The sequence below is a fragment of the Bos javanicus genome, chromosome 18, assembly GCF_032452875.1.
Source record: "Bos javanicus breed banteng chromosome 18, ARS-OSU_banteng_1.0, whole genome shotgun sequence".
NCBI classification, from domain to species: domain Eukaryota; kingdom Metazoa; phylum Chordata; class Mammalia; order Artiodactyla; family Bovidae; genus Bos; species Bos javanicus.
The window spans coordinates 63052896-63065854 of record NC_083885.1 but is presented as its reverse complement, the minus strand read 5'-3'; positions in this window follow the sequence as shown (position 1 = coordinate 63065854).

Sequence of the window (12959 nt, the reverse complement as noted above, 5' to 3'; positions counted from 1 at the left end):
ATATATGGAATTTAGAAAGATGGCAACAATAACCCTGTGTACGAGACAGCAAAAGAGACACTGATGTATAGATCAGTCTTATGGACTCTGTGGGAGAGGGAGAGGGTGGGGAAATTTGGGAGAATGGCATTGAAACATGTATAATATCATGTATGAAATGAGTCACCAGTCCAGGTTCGATGCACGATACTGGATGCTTGGGGCTGGTGCACTGGGACGACCCAGAGGGAGGGTATGGGGAAGGAGGAGGGAGGAGGGTTCAGGATGGGGAACACAGGTATACCTGTGGCGGATTCATTTCGATATTTGGCAAAACTAATACAATATTGTAAAGTTTAAAAATAAAATAAAATTTTAAAAAATAAAAAAAAATTTTAAATAAAAGTAAAACCTACCTTTAAATATGAAAAAAAAAAAAAATGAAGTCCTACAGTATGGCACAGGGAATTCTATCCAGTATCTTGCCACAAATCATAATGGAAAAGAATATAAATGTCGACCTGAATCAATTTGCTGTACAAATACTGTAAAGAAATTAGCCTCCAATTAAATACATTTATATTTAAAATAATAATAAAAATAATAAAATTAAATTTTTTTAATTTTTAAAAATTTCTGGTTTATATATCTGCAATGAAAGTAAAAATGCACAAACTGAAATGACAAAGAATACAGATCAATTCTGAAAAATGATATTAAGTAAATAAAAGGAAATTTTAAGAAGGGTGACTGTACTCTTACTCCATTACATAAATAATGATCAAGGGGAGACCAGATTTATTACTTGTGAAGCATCACTAATGTTAACAACCCCCACCCCCAGCAAAATGGTGTGGAATCGCTGCCCTTACTGAGGTTCTTTCCTGTCTATGAACAACAGCTGAACTGGGTGTATGTCTGCCCTTGGAGTCCTGAAACAGCTGGGCCATTTTGCCCCAGTTTGGAGTTGATTGCTGTGGACACGCCCCTCACTCCAGCCTTCTGCAGCTTGGAAGTTTCTACTTGACATATTTTGTGTTCATCTGAGTATCTAGGAAGCAAGGTGGTCCACCTTTTCAGGCAGAACAAATCCCCCTCCCAAAAATACACTACAGTCATCTTTACACACATTATCTTTGTGTACATGTGCGGTCCTTGGATTAGGAAGGGACGAAGAGAGAGAGACAGAGAGAGTGTTGTGTGTGCAAAGTTCCCACTCAGTCACGAAATAATTTCAGATGAAGAAGAGTCAGAGAAAGACAAATATCACATTATATCATTTATTTGTGACATCTAGAAAAATGAACTTACTTACAAAACAGACTCACAGAGAATGAACTTATGGTTACCAGGGGGGATAGTGTCAGGGGGAGGTTAAATTGGAAGTTTGGGACTGACATATACATACGGCTGTATTAAACTGGATGGTATGGGAGGGAGAAGGGAGGAGGGTTCAGGATGGGGAACACATGTATACCTGCAGCGGATTCATTTTGATATATGGCAAAACCAATACAATATTGTAAAGTTAAAAAATAAAATAAAAAAATAAAGAAGATCTTCAACATAAAAAAAATGGATGAGCAAGAAGGACCTACTGTATAAAACAGAGAATTCTACTTATTATTCTGTAACTACCTTAGTGGGAAAAGAATTTGAGAAGCAATAGATGCTTGTATATGTATAACTGAATCACTTTGTCGTACACCTGAAACTAACAGTTAGTTTCTTGATCACATGTATTACAATATATTTTCAAAGAGCCATATATGCATGTCTGGTCCTCTCATAAGAATGCAGAATAAAAGTCTCTATTAATGAGTCTTTAATTGCCAACCTGCACTGAGCCTGAAATATGATGTGGGTACATGTGATTTCTCTTCTACAAAGAGTTAAGGTTAATCAGATTTATCATGAGCTTGGGAAAAGCATCCTGCATGATATACACTGAATCACCATTACTACTTCCTAAAAGAAACAAGATCTCTTCTAATCCTCTTAGGCTGATAGTGTTTCAGCTCAGTTCAGTAGCTCAGTCATGTCCGAATCTTTGCAACCCCATGAATCGCAGCACGCCAGGCCTCTCTGTCCATCACCAACTCCCAGAGTTCACTCAGACTCACGTCCATCGAGTCAGTGATGCCATCCAGCCATCTCATCCTTTGTAATCCCCTTCTCCTCTCCCACCAATCCCTCCCAGGATCAGGGTCTTTTCCAATGAGGCCACACTTCGCATGAGGTGGCCAAAGTACTGGAGTTTCAGCTTTAGCATCATTCCTTCCAAAGAAATCCCAGGGCTGATCTCCTTCAGAATGGACTGGTTGGATCTCCTTGCAGTCCAAGGGACTCTCAAGAGTCTTCTCCAACACCACAGTTCAAAAGCATCAATTCTTTGGCACTCAGCTTTCTTTACAGTCCAACTCTCACATCCATACATGACCACTGGAAAAACCATAGCCTTGACCAGATGGACCTTTGTTGGCAAAGTAATGTCTCTGCTTTTCAATACGCTACCGAGGTTGGTCATAACTTTCCTTCCAAGGAGTAAGCGTCTTTCAATTTCATGGCTGCAGTCACCATCTGCAGTGATTTTGAAGCCCCCAAAACTAAAATCTGACAGTTTCCACTGTTTCCCCACCTATTTGCCATGAAGTGATGGGACCAGATGCCATGAAGTGATGGGACCAGATGCCATGATCTTCATTTTCTGAATGTTGAGCTTTATGCCAACTTTTTCAGTCTCCTCTTTCACCTTCATCAAGAGGCTTTTGAGGTCCTCTTCACTTTCTGCCATAAGGGTGGTATCATCTGCATATCTGAGGTTGATAGTGTTTAGGGAAACAAAATGTGATGGTCGGGTCATGAGGCGTGCTCTGTAATGTGGCTCAGGTCAGACTTCCATCCCTGGAGTGAGATGAGGCTGGCCATCTTCCCATGTGACATGAACCAACTGACTGTATCAACAGTACCGCCCACCTTCCTCATCCTGTGACTCGGTCAGCTTTGCTCAGTTCTGCCTTCTGTCTCACAGAAGCAGAGCCATGTGCCCCACGCTCCTCAGCCTCCTGAGTCTCAGTGAGTCTGGAAAGACACAGTCAGAGAAAGTTATGGTGGAAATTGGGGGGTCCTCGCCTCACTGAACAGGTTCCCTGGATGAGGGTGCAAGGAACGTGGGATCCATCAGGACAAGCCATCTCTGACAGGGCTTTCCTTCTAGGATTCTGTGTGAGTCTGAGGATCTGGGCAGCTGTGGGTGAGTCCTCCCTATCCCTTATTTCTCTGTTGAGCAGAGCAGTTGGGGCTGATGCAGAGGACACTGGGGGACCAGGGAGAGACCCCTGTCAGTACAGTGAGAGCCGTGTGCCCTGTGGATCCCTTATCTCTTTTGACCTTGATACTCATCTTCACTCTCCCCAGGGGTTAGCCCAGGTCTGGACTCTGGACATGAAGGCACAGTGTGAAGTCTGTCAGCTGGGAGCTGAGCCACCGAGTGCCATTTCAATCATGAGAGGGGAGCAAGAGGCTGCACCCCACAGACCCCTCTCCTACAAGGTGGTTCGTGGCCTCTCCAACCAGCCTTTAACAACAGGATCAGCAGGAGCACCCACTAAAGCTGACCCCAGGGGAGGGTCTAGCCATCAGGCATGGCCACTTGGACCTTGTCACAGATTTGATGTAGGTTAGCTAACAAAGGAGCGAGGTTCAAGGTTTACTTCCTTCTTTTCAGGCAAGTGGCTTTTTCACTGCTCAGTTGTGTTAGTGTTAGTCGCTCTGTCAAGTCCGACTGTTTGCGACCTCGTGGACTGTAGCTCACCAGGCTACTCTATCCATGGGATTCTCCAGGCAAGAATGCAAGAGTGGGTTGCCATTTCCTTGACCAGGAGATCTGGCCAACTCAGAGACTGAACCCTGCTCTCCTGCATTGCAGGAAGATTCTTTACCATTTGAGCTACAACAAATGCAGGGAAGCATACAACAGGGAAGCCCTTCCCCTTCTTGTCCATGCATCAATTTTTCGCTGTTGCTTTCTTTTGCCTGCATTGTGCAGCTTGCAGAATCTTAGTTCCCTGATCAGGGATTCAACTTGGGCCCTTGGAAGAAAAAGTACTGAGTCCTAACAACTGGACCAACAGGGAATCCCCAGGGTTTTGTGTTTTCAGAGAAAGTTTCTCAACATTTTGTCAACCCAAGAACTACTTCCAAGAATCGTATTCTAAGATCCTCATGATGTCCGTCCTGGGTTGACTGTGTCTCTGTCTGTCCCCAGGCCCCAGGTGTCCCTGAGCATCAGGGTGATGCACTTTAGGGGAGGAGAGTTGGAAGAATTGAAGGGGAAGCACCCACGAGGGCAGTGGGGAGAGGGGATCATTCCTATTTTTCTCTCAAAGCCTGTGTCTCCTTCTCTCCTAGGTGAATATGAGAAGCCCTCTTTGTCAGCCTGGCCAAGCCCTGTGGTTACCTTAGGACAGACTGTGACTCTTCAGTGTCACTTCGGTCCTCCATTTGTGATATTCAGACTGCTCAAAAGAGATGGGACCATGTTGCCCAAGCTCCCGGGATATCATTTCAACACCTTCACCACTGGGCCAGTGACCAGAAAACATGCCAGGTCCTACACATGTCTCTCTCTGTGTGGTCCTATGTCAGTGACCCCCTGCAGATTATGGTCACAGGTAGGAGGGGTCCAGCCCAGCTTGGGACACCTGTACCTGTAGGCAATCCTACCCTAGATCCATGTGCCAGTGCAGCCAAAGACGTCCTCAGGATTCCCAGCCAGAACCGAACCAAGGAAAGAGGACCAAGTCTGAGAGTTTAAACTCAGGGTGTTGAATGGAGGGATGTGTTCCCCTGGCTCAGGAAAGAGGACCCTCCCTAGGCATTAGTTAGACAGGATGCTGCCACTGCCTGTCAACCCAGAGGCTGAGGAGGAACCCTGATCCAGCATCTGCCACCCAGTAGGGAGCTGTAATCCCATATGAAGGAGCTGGGGTCCCAGTTAAGACCAAGTCAGCCCAGGAATGTTTCCAGAGGTGTGAAGTGGGGATCACAGGTGGTCCCTTTTTTCTCCACCTCCTTCCCAACCTCCTGCCAATCATCACCAACTTTCTAGGAGATGAGTGTGAAAGGAGACAAGGTACGTATTACACCTGGTATGTATTCTACCAGAGAAGCAGACCCACCCCAGCCCCCCACCATGCATATTAGGAATGGGATGAAGTTAAGAGCACTGCAACCCACTCCAGTATTCTCAACTGGAGAATCCCATGGACAGAAGAACACGGTGGGCTACAGTCCATAGGACCCCACAGAGTCTGACACAACTGAAGTGACTGAGTATGTATGGAAGCTGAGAGCAGATTGAACAGCTAAAGAGCTTAGAATAAACACAGTGGAGGCTGGAGGTCTTGAGCAAAGAGAAACAGAAATGCATGAGCCAGAGCCCGAGAACAAGGCTAAAGAGAATGTAAAGGAACAGACAGGAAGGGTAATTGGCTTTGCTGCTTCATGGGGAGGTTTTTCACACCTTCAGATGTCAGGGGAAGCACTGAGGCGGGGTGACTCACTGAAGCTCACAAGCTCTTTGCTTCTAGGTGTGTTCACAAAACCCTCCATCTCAGCCCACCCAGAGCCCCTCATGCAGGTGGGAGAGAATGTGACCCTTCGCTATCACTCATCAATGCTGCATGACAAATTTATCCTGCAGGAAAAAAGCAGCACAGGGCATTTCCAGAGATGTGGAGAGATGCTCACTGGTGGGCATGCCCCAGCTGACTTCTTCATTGGCCCCATGACTTTGGCAAGACCGGGCACCTACAGATGCTCTGGCTCTCTCAGCCACTCCCCCTATGAGTGGTCAGCTCCCAGCGACCCTGTGGACATCATCATCACAGATGAGTGTGGCCAGACCAGTCCCTTCTGCTCTCTGTGTCACAGATGGTCTGGTGTCCAGTCCAGCATCAGTCCCGGGAGAGAATGACAGGCTGCAGAGACACTCACAAACTCAGGAGAGGGAACAAACCAGAGAGACAGGAGGTGTGAGCACGGAAGGGAAAAGAGAACAGAGTCCCTGCCATGTGCTAAGGAGAAGACACAGCCGGTGACAGAGTGAAGGAGCAAGAACGTGAAAGAACGACCAATGGAGAAAAATGTACCAGAGCAGGGACCCGGGAAATTCCCCGCTCAGGCAGCCAACGATGGTTGGTTAAGGGGTTGATTTCCTGCTTTCATGTCAGAGCTCCCTTGCTGTGTTAGCAGCACACTGTGGTACCAGACGCCCTTGCAGTCTGGCCCCTGAGTGATCAAGACGGATGTTGACACCCTGAAGTTGCTCAGCCTCTTGGTTTAACGCGTCCTTCTGCACAAAGAGGGGGGAGTGGTCCCTCCATCCCTCCCACTAAGGAGTCCCTTCTAGCCCCTGGGGGTGGGCAGGGCAGCACTAAACACGCCCTCCAGAGGGATGATATGGGGAGGGAGGAGGGAGGAGGGTTCAGCATGGGGAACACATGTATACCTGTGGCGGATTCATTTTGATATTTGGCAAAACTAATACAATTATGTAAAGTTTAAAAATAAAATAAAATTTTTTTTTAAATGGGTTAAAAAAAAAAAAAGAAAGAGGAGGTCAAAGATTAAATGAGAGTCTGGCAATTTCCATCCCATAATCTCTTCTTCTGGGTCAATGTCATGTTTTCTGATGGTCCCCAGCAGTAGTTAGTAGGTTGCATTTATTTCAAGAGATCGGCACATCTGGTTGATTTTAAAATTTATTTTATCTTATTTATGTTTGTTGAAGTCTAGTTGATTTCAGATGTTGTTAATTCCTGTTATACAACAGAGTGATTCAGTTATTCATATACATATATTCTTTCTTTTAAAAAAGATATTAAATAAAATCCATTTTATAAAAATTATTTATTTTTTAAATGATAGTCCATTTTTATTAAATTTTTTTGCAATTTCTTTTTTTAATATAAATTTATTTATTTAGTTGGAGGTTAATTACTTTAAAATATTGTATTGGTTTTGCCATACATCAACATGAATCCGCCACAGGTGTACACGTGTTCCCATCATGAACCCCCCTCCCTGCTCCCTCCCTGTACCATCCCTCTGGGTCATCCCAATGCACCAGCCCCAAGCAACCAGTATCATGCATTGACCTTGGACTGGTGATTCTTTTCTTATATGATATTATACATGTTTCAATGCCATTCTCCCAAATCATCCCACCCTCTCCATCTCCCACAGAGTCCAAAAGACTGTTCTATATATCTGTGTCTCTTTTGCTGTCTCACATACAGGGTTATCGTTACCATCTTTCTAAATTCCATAGATATGCATTAGTATACTGTATTGGTGTTTTTCTTTCTGGCTTACTTCACTCTGTATAAAAACCTCCAGTTTCATCCACCTCATTAGAACTGATTCAAATGTATTCTTTTTAATGGCTGAGTAATACTCCCTTGTGTATATGTACCACAGCTTTCTTACCCATTCATCTGCTGATGGACATCTAGGTTGCTTCCATGTCCTGGCTATTATAAACAGTGCTGTGATGAACATTGGGGTACACATGTCTCTTTCAATTCTGGTTTCCTCGGTGTGTATGCCCAGCAGTGGGATTGCTGGATCATAAGGCAGTTCTATTTCCAGTGTTTCAAGGAATCTCCACATTGTTCTCCATAGTGGCTATACTAGTTTGCATTCCCACCAACAATGTAAGAGGGTTTCCTTTTCTCCACACCCTCTCCAGCATTTATTGATTATAGACTTTTGGATCACAGGCATTCTGACTGTCGTGAAATGGTACCTCATTGTGCTTTTGATTTGCATTTCTCTGATAATGAGTGATGTCGAGCATCTTTTCATGTGTTTGTTAGCCATCTATATGTCTTCTTTGGAGAAATGTCTATTTAGTTCTTTGGCCCATTGTTTGATTGGGTGGTTTATTTTTCTGGCATTGAGCTGTAGGAGTTGCTTGTATATTTTTGAGATTAGTTGTTTGTCAGTTGCTTCATTTGCTATTATTTTCTCCCATTCTGAACAACATGCTGCTGAATAACAAAAAATCACAGAAGAGATCAAAAAAAGAAATGAAAATATGCATAGAAATGAATGAAAATGAAAACACAACAACCCAAAACCTGTGGGACATTGTAAAAGCAGTGCTAAGGGGAAAGTTCATAGTAATACAGGCATACCTCAAGAAACAAGAAAAAAGTCAAATAAGTAACCTAACTCTACACCTAAAGCAACTAGAAAAGGAAGAAATGAAGAACCCCAGGGTTAGTAGAAGGAAAGAAATCTTAAAAATTAGGGCAGAAATAAATGCAAAAGAGACCATAGCAAAAATCTACAAAGCCAAAAGCTGGTTCTTTGAAAGGATAAATAACATTGACAAACCATTAGCCAGACTCATCAATAAACCAAGGGAGAAAAATCAAATCAATACAATTAGAAATGAAAATGGAGACATCACAACAGACAACACAGAAATACAAAGGATCATAAGAGACTACTATCAACAATTATATGCCAATAAAATGGACAACGTGGAATAAATGCACAAATTCTTAGAAAAGTACAACTTTCCAAAACTGAACCACAAAGAAATAGCAAATCTTAACAGACACATCACAAGCACAGAAATTGAAAGTGTAATCAGAAATCTTCCAGCAAACAAAAGCCCAGGTCCAGACGGCTTCACAGGTGAATTCTACCAAAATTTTAGAGAAGCGCTAACACATATTCTACTCAAAATCTTCCAGAAAAATGCAGAGGTAGGTAAACTTCCAAGCTCATTCTATAAGGCCACCATCACCCTAATACCAAAACCTGACAAAGATGCCACACACACACAAAAAAAAGGGAAAACTACAGGCCAATATCACTGATGAACATAGATGCAAAAACCCTTAACAAAATTCTAGCAATCAGAATCCAAGAACACATTAAAAACATCATACACCATGACCAAGTGGGCTTTATCCCAGGGATGCAAGGATTCTTCAATATCTGCAAATCAATCAGTGTAATACACCACATTAACAAATTGAAAAATAAAAGCCATATGATTATCTCAATAGATGCAGAGGAAGCCTTTGACAAAATTCAACATCCATTTATGATAAAAACTCTCCAGAAAGCAGGAATAGAAGGAACATACCTCAACATAATAAAAGCTATATATGACAAACCCACAGCAAACATTATCCTCAATGGTGAAAAAGTGAAAGCATTTCCCCTAAAATCAGGAACAAAACAAGGGTGCCCACTTTCACCACTACTATTCAACATAGTTTTGGAAGTTTTGGCCACAGAAATCAGAGCAGAACAAGAAAAAAAAGGAATCCAAATTGGAAAATATGATGTAAAACTCTCACTGTTTGCAGATGACAAGATCCTCTACATAGAAAACACTAAAGATGCCACCAGAAAATTCCTAGAGCTAATCACTGAATATAGTAAAGTTACAGGATATAAAATCAACACACAGAAATCCCTTGCATTCTTATACACTAACAATGAGAAAATAGAGAAATTAAGGAAACAATTCCATTCACCATTGCAACGAAAAGAATAAAATACTTAGGAATATATCTACCTAAAGAAACTAAACACCTATATATAGAAAACTATAAAACACTGGTGAAAGGAATCAAAAAGTACACTAATGGATGGAGATATATACCATGTTCATGGGTTGGAAGAATCAATATAGTGAAAATGAGTATACCACCCAAAGCAATCTATAGATTCAATGCAATCTCTATCAAGCTACCAACGGTATTTTTCACAGAGCGAGGACACTCCATTTTAAAAGTTATTTCTGAACTTTCCCCTGTGCTGGGTACCCCTTACTGTGGGGCTTTCTCTCCTGGCAGTGGACGGGCTTCTCATTGCAGTGCTGATCTTGTGGCACACTTCGGGCTTTAGTCAAACTGTCACTGGTGTTCTACACAAAATCATAAGTTTGAAGGAGGGAAGCACAGTGTCATGTGACACAGGGGGAGGCGGGCTCATAGCAGAGAATGGCGTTTTCACTTCCTGTAGGTTAAAAACTGATTTCCATTGTTGTAATCCCTGAATGAATATCTTCCACAGAGCCATGGAACCCTATTCTTTTTATGAAAATATGTGTTAATTTATTCTTAGCTGCATCAGGTCTCAGCTGCAGCATGGGGGATCCTCACTGTGGTGCTGCGGTGCAGTTCAAGGCTCCAGAGCTCACGGGCTCAGCAGTTGCAATATTGAGGATAGTTGCTTCAAGGCATGTGGGATCTCAGTTCTCCCACCCAGGATAGAACCCACATTCTCTGCACTGGAAGGTTGACCCTTAATCCCTGGGCCAGCTGGGACATTCCAAGCCCTGTTCTTCCCTTCAACCACAGGCATCTGTTCTTCTCCACTTTATGATCTTGGGAATCTGCTGATTCACATTAGAGGATGGTCCATAATAGAAGATGTAGGATGGGCTCTATGGGTTTCCACAGATTCCTGAGAGACTCCGTCACTGACTGGTCTTATATATGGAATGCTTTTCTTTTCTTTTTTTTTTTTTTTAATTAGGTGAAGTAGACAGACTCAGCAACCTGGGGCACACCCATGCATTTTTTTGGCTTTGATGTCCCCACCAAAGATATGGAGGTCTAGAAGAATCGCCCCCACCCCAAGAGCCTTGATTCTCTTCCATTTGCACATGCTGTCATCATGGAGGGACAGCCCAAATAAGATAGAACAGTGAATGGAGAGGTGAGTCCTCCCGCCCAAACCCTTGCCATAGCCTGAGCCCCTCCAATGCCCAATGCCCCAGCCTTCGAAGATCACATTTCATTCCATCATTCACATCTCCTTCCTCTCAGGACCCATCAGCAGAGGGTGTGATATTCGCCCACTTGAACCACAGGACCCTCTCTGAGAGACTGCTCACTCCCACTCCCCTGAGCCCCATGCACCTCTCCGCCGAGACCAGTATCTATGAGGAATTTGATGTAAACCAGATCATGCTGACCCTGATCTGGCCCCATCCTTTGAGCACACAGAGTGTTATAAATTGAAGAGCTAGATCTCTTTTTAAAGGGGTTCCTCCATGGGCACTCCTTCTCCTCCTCCAAAGCAGCCCTGCAGCTCTGAAGTTAAGAGTGGAGTCCAAGAATTATAGGATCATCCTCAAAAATCCCACCAGCTCTTAGTAATCCCTGGCTATTCTAACACTCTATTTTAACTATTTAACCTTTTGGGGGAAGTTATTCTAATCAATTGCACTTACTGGGTAGGTTACCATGATCATCCTACTTTTTCAAAAATTCCAGTAAAGCATAACAATTTGCAAGTTGAGTCTTCAAATTATTCAGTTTAAAATAAAATAAAGCCAATTTAAAAAAACCTCTGTTCAGTAATAGCTTACAAAAATGAACTTGCTTACAAGACAGAAACAGACTTGTAGACTTAGAGAACAAACTTAGAGTGACAGAGAGGAAGGATGAGGGGAGAGATACTTTGGAAGTTTAAGATTGACATGTGCACACTGCTATATTTAAAACAAAATGATTTCCATGAAACAATAACAAAAGCAATACAAGTTGACCAAATAAAAAGATGAAGTATATTCTGTTTGAGATATCCAGTTCGGTGCCTCTTGTCCCATTAGGCTGTATGTCTGCTTGCTAAGTCAATTCAGTCATGTCCAACTCTTGGCAAACCCATGACGTTGTGTAGCTCGATAGGCTCCTCTGTGCCTGGGATTCTCCAGGCAAGAATCCTGGAGTGGGTTGCCATTCCCTTCTCGAGGGAATCTTCTTGACCCAGGGATTGAACCCATGTCTCTCATGTCTCTTGCATTTGCAGGCAGATTCTTTACCCCTGAGCCATCAGGGAAGGCCCCTCAACCCTTTTCCAGTCATGTGCACTGAGTGTGCTGGGGTTCCAGGGGTACAAACAGGACTACAAGATCCCCCTCAGTCTGGATCCACACTGGCCGATAAAGTAGTTACCCAGCCATGCCGTACAGACAATGACTCTACACGTATATGAAGTAAAGCATTCAGTTCTTCAGTCACACCCACCACATTTCAAGTGCTCAGAAGCATCATGTGGCCAGGTGCCATGGTGCTGGACAGAGCAGATGTTTAAAAAGTCCCCTCATCACAGAGAATTATACTGGATATTCCACTCCAGATCACTGAGGGCTGCAAAGAGAACACTTGCCCAGGGAGGCTTTGAACATGTTGTGTTAATCCATCGATATTTGCATGTTTTGTCTTTTTTGCTTCTTTTCTCCAAAGCCAAGGATTTGAGAATCTTGTGCCTTTTAGGTTATCAACTGTTGGCACAATGTGGCTTGGCTCAACCAAGCGGAGGCCTGAAGAGGATAACAACATGAGGACCCCGGTGTGAACTGAGCTGGCCAGTGGGGTGAAAATCAAGCTCCACAGAGCCTTAGTTGCTCACTGAGCTCTCTGTGTGTGATGTCTCTCCTGGCTTAGAACTAAACCTATCAAGAACTCTTTTACCAAGAAATGTCAGGATCACTTAAAGTGAAGACATTCTGGGGCTCCTGTGTTGCTACTGTCACTGTTTCCATTTTTTCCCCTAATTATCCTTATTTGTTTTTGACCTTTAGGTTCAGGGACCAGATGTCATAATCTTCCTTCTTCTGCATGTTCACAGTGTAGACATGAACCCCAGTTATTCTTATATATCTTCTTTTAAAAAAATAATTGAATGTTAGCATTTGATGCCTGCATTCTGCAGAATCTCAATTCTTCAGCCAGCTATAGAACATGGGTTTACCTGGGTCCTGGGTGTATTTCTGCTGTGTGGCACCAATGCCTGGTACAGAGTAGGTCTCTGCAATAATTTGTGAACTGATCAAAGGTGAGAAGTAAATTCCATTTCTGTAGGGGACAGGGAAAATAAAGTTCTGAGTCTTATTTGGAGCCAAACTGTCCAGGGCTGATTCAGAATGAGAACCTTGGTCC